At 42.3% G+C, this 4,878-nt stretch overlaps 1 long non-coding RNA gene across 1 annotated transcript; it reads left to right on the forward strand.

Annotated features, from left to right (window-relative positions):
- Positions 1 to 221: 221 nt before the first annotated feature.
- Positions 222 to 3,887, forward strand: LOC120433064. The gene is made up of 3 exons (XR_005608290.1): positions 222 to 466; positions 2,940 to 3,018; positions 3,670 to 3,887. It is a non-coding gene; the product is annotated as an uncharacterized LOC120433064 (long non-coding RNA).
- The last annotated feature ends 991 nt before the right edge of the window (positions 3,888 to 4,878 follow it).

Genomic DNA, 4,878 nt, shown 5'->3' on the forward strand with positions numbered 1-4,878 from the left:
TGTCTGTCCATCTGTCAAGCCTGGAGAGGTCCCACTCTGCGACCCCTGCGGCTGTCAGGGCACTTTGCCCTCCACAGTTTGCTGCTCTCCCTCCTTCCCTGCCTCTTTCTCTCTTCTCCCCCCTCCCCTCTACTCTGCAACTCCCCCTCCCACTTCTCCTCCTCCTCCTCACAGCTGCCTCCTCAGCTGTGTCCACTGGCCGCCGTCCCACTCCTCGGAGCATGTCCTGTTTATCTCGCAGAGCCTGAGCAGCAATCACACCCCACACATTTAACGCACAAGATGCTCACAAATACTGTATGCATGCCGACACACTCGAGTGGGTATACGCTTAAAATGGAGCTCGCACAGCCTCGGCCTGTACCGTGTATCATGAAGGGATTGTCTGTCTTTCTCTTTACACGCGCGCTTAACCATGTGTGACGTCACTCGGTGAGAAACAACCCTGGTAATACCCGCCTTGCTGGTAAGCCTTTGTTAACTTTCACCAGTTATCTCTTGGACACATACTCCTCTCATTATGTTTAAAGAGGACCTCATATGGTTCCACTGCATGTGTGTCTGTCATGTGTACATAATGCTGCAAAGCTGCATGCTTGCATAATAAAATAATAGTTTAAACCAATGAGGTCGGAGCATGCGTATGTAGAGATTGTAGCATACAGCCCAGACCACGAGCACAGACGCCCCACCCACATGCTGTTCAAACCTTCTGTTTGCAAGGGGCAGCCAATCAACAGAGCTGAGCCAAGGCCCAGGATGAGATCAACAAGGATTATTTTGAATTGTGAATCACAAAATGATATATAATATAATAATATATATAATATATAATAATATATTTGCACAATGTTGGACTGCAGGGGTGAAGAAAAGGCTCTGAAAATGAGTACAGTAAGTCTTCTTTAAGGGTCACTCACATATCTTTGTATATATAACCTATACATAACCTTGACAGTCTATTGAAACTGTACTGAAGTGCATTATGCATCTGCACCACTGCAACTGACCTATTTGTCACATCAAGTCAGTAATATAAGGATACTTTCTGCAGAATCAGTGATGATTCTCTCCACATTTCTACACTTCATTTAAGAACTATGGAAATATGGAAAAACACAAAAAGAAAACGTGTATAGAAGAAGTGTTGTTGTTCAGTTACTACCTAATTATGTGGAATTTTATCTACAAGTCATCAGAAGTGGGGTACTATTTTCTTGTATCGCACAAGTTCACACAGATATATACGATATAAATACTGATTTCACAGCATTTCTCTATTTGAAGGTCCTCCTAAGGTCCTTCTTCTCTGTTATTTTCCCTCTTATATGTGCGGTCACATTAAACATGACCAACGTTATAGATAATGGAGTCTGTTGGAGTCTGTTTTCTATTTATCTTTATTCTTTTCAGTTTTTTTTTGTTTTTTTTTCATTTTTAAGTAGTCAAACTAAAGTCTCAGGCTTCAGGCTGCTCTAAATGTTCTGTTTCAAGAGTTCCTTTCTAGTCGTGGCTCTTTATGATGTCAGTGAGGGTGGATATCCTTAACACAGCCGTCTCTGACACACAGCTTTGACTGTATCCACTGGAGGTGGGTGGATCGATCGCTCGTATTGGTATTGGATTGCTGCTAGTGCTAGGATCAATACTTTTCTATCCTCAGTATATGGTCCATTGAATTGTGTTAAATATGTTTTTTGGGGGGAAATATACCTCAAACATGTTCTATGAAAAATGTCTGACTATTTATAGCCTACAGCACATTTAAACAACAGAAATTGAGCCAAAGCAGCTTAGAGAGACGTACATTTAGATTCCAGGCCTCCAATGAAGCCAGAATCAAAATAGTGAGAAAGGCGTTTATTATTGTTTAAAGTAAAACTCACAGCGGTCCTTAAGATGTGCTCAGAATCTGCAAATCGATGATGATTGATCGCAAAAGTCATGACACACTGATCTATTACACCAGCTGGCTTTATAGGTTAAAAGTATCGGCATTAGTATTGGCAATACGGGCCTCTTATTTATTCAGGATAGTATCAATACCAGAATTTGTAGAATCCACAGCACTAATACCCACACAAGCCCCTCCCACCTGCTGCTCAAAGCATCTGTTTGTGAGGGGCAACCAATCAGAAGAAAGCTGTCTTACAGAGACTCTGTGAGGACTAAGGGGCCGTACCAGCTTCCAGTATAAGACAAAGAAGGTTTATTTTGAACAGTGAATCATGCAAAGCTACGTTTGTAGATACATAAATATACTTTCTAAAGTGAGCACACAAGATCCAGTTTAAAGCTCAGACACCAAGCAGATATCTTTCTGTTTATTTTGGCTTTATAAACAATTTATGAGAAAGGTAAGGCAGTTAACAAATATTTTAGATTGTACTGACAGTAAGCGAGTGGCCGCATCCCTGAGAGCTGAAACTCTGCTTCAACAGCACCATCTTTCTAAAAAACAATGCCCCATTAGTGTCTTTCATTACATTTAAAAGCTGCCAACTGACAAGATATATTTTTTTTAACCAAATATAATGTCGATGAAAGCCGTCGACAGCGCGACAGGTGGAAAAGCTTTCGATGGGTAAATCAAAGAAAACAAACAAAAGTATGTTTTCCTTCTAACGGCGTGCTCCTTATTAGTTTTGCAAAGCTCGAATAGATATTGTTAAAGTGCTATTGAGCGTGGTGTAATTGCTCTGCTTTTTAATGCAATGAGATGTTTCATCATTTGGAAAAACAGCATATTTAAGATATTGATTTCATCGGTTTCAATGAGGCATGCACGTCCACTTGAGCATGTATAACTGTAATTATCATTGGCAAAGACGCACGCCGAAGGATCGAGGGAGAACGGCTCCGCAACAGAAGAGCGAGCAACCACAATAAAGCATATTTAATAAAGGTAGCCCGCTTCAGTTTTGCTCTTCTGTATTTAGAAAGCGGGTCTGCGATACAGCCCGAGTACGGCGAGCTCAGGCCGGGGCCAGAGGGAGTCTCGCTGCATTCATCTCCAAGGTAAATAAACACCCAGTGGTTAGAAGCGGGGGGAATATATGGCCTAAAGTGCCTCACGCATTCTTATCATTACAACAACACTGTTTCCCATGGTTAGAAATCTGTAGGCCACGCTGTGTTGTTCTGCCCAAAGGAAATTTATTTCAGGGTGGAGATGCAAAGGAATAGAGTGAGGGAAGTACCCCAGCCAAATTTAACATGTCATAAATTACACACATATTTCTCGCTCAGCTTGCTTTGATTAGCAGCCATGGCAAGTATATTACATTTTCCAGTGGTGGCAAATTTGAAGACCAGTCAGAGCACTGACACAAACTCACTCCCAGAGTGTTAAGAAAGCACTCGGTCGGGCTCGGCTTCCCTTTGTGACGAATGGATGATGACAGGAAATTAGAATGTATGAAAACAAATCTAAATCCACAAGTTTAATCTCAGTAAATACATCAGAAACTAAGCGCGCTCTGTGTGTTCGAGATGCATTCCCTTAATTAAGAAATTTTATTGAGTCCCGCGTGTGCGGCGGCAGCCAAAAAAGCAGGAGCTGCTGTGTTTTTCGGGAACGATAGCAGGCTTTGAAATGCTACACTGACATCGTTGAAATTCGCCAATCACACTGACTTCTTTCTGGCTCCGTTTCCCCCTCGACCGCAGCGTGATCACCAACGTGAGCCGGAAAATGCAGCTGGATTTGGCAGATGAAAAACTTTGAAATTGAGTTTGACAGCGTTGGAGTAGCGGCAAGTGATACTTAATACCACAGAGAGGAAGGAGAGGACAGAAGACGAGGTGAGTGATGCGGCGGATCCGGATTGTTTGTGCCTCCATGCTGGGAAGCAGCGTCTGCCAAATACAACTGAATGCAAGGCTAAATTCATTGTGTACAAGGGTGGGTGGATTACATTGCAGGGGGCCCCACTAAATACAGGCCTCAGATAACTGAGGGAACCCGAAAACAGAATCTCTCTTCAAACAGGCCTAATTGAAAAGTCTCAGCGGTAAATATGGACCCTTGATCACATCATGTTTTTCTTCTTTTTCTGGGACGACTGCTGCGGGTACAGTAACGTCCATCAAAACTGAATAATATCTGATGTTTTTCATGTGCTTGACAGTAGCTGTGCCAGTGGGTTAGTTTGCTAGCAGCGTGACTCAAAGTAAAATTAGTTTCTTGGACAATCAGTGGAAATATCTGAGACATTTGGGTGAAAAATTTCTTTTTTTCCACAGAGGATAAATCCCCAATAACTTGCTGGTGATCTTGAAGCTGTAAATATTAATCATGAAGTGGGAATTCTGGCTCACTTCTTCTGTCCTGTCTCCCTGGCTGATGGCCCCGCCCCTCCCTGAGCCTGGTTCTCCTGAAGGGTTTTTCCTGTTAAAAGGGAGTTTTTCCTTCCCACTGTTGCCATGTGCCTGCTCACAAACGCAGACTTTAGATGAAAAGCCCAGTAAATGCCACCTCTGTGATATATGTAACGTTAAAGCTTTCAGTGCATGGATGCTTTTGTTGATAAATCCCTTTTCCAAAGTGAAGCTTGTTGGCAGACACCTCTAACAGCCACTTACCTCGGCTGCAGCGGCCACTGAGAAGATGTGAATCAGATCATGTGACATTCAAACAGGTCAATGACTTTGTTCAGACTCTTGTCAGGAGGTTCTGCTCTACTCGGCTTCTTAACTAACTTAATATAACAGCAAAACGCTATGTTTTTTTTATTTGTTCATTTTTGGTATTTTACTTTTTTTCATGGTAATTTTATATGTTTTGGAGCCCGCTGGTGTAGCTCTGCTGGAATGTCTTCTGCTTATTGCTTATTCTCTTGTTGTTTAGCAAACAAAGATTGCTGTCGTTTGGTGTGA

Source organism: Oreochromis aureus, linkage group 15 (assembly GCF_013358895.1).
Source record: "Oreochromis aureus strain Israel breed Guangdong linkage group 15, ZZ_aureus, whole genome shotgun sequence".
Lineage (NCBI taxonomy): Eukaryota > Metazoa > Chordata > Actinopteri > Cichliformes > Cichlidae > Oreochromis > Oreochromis aureus.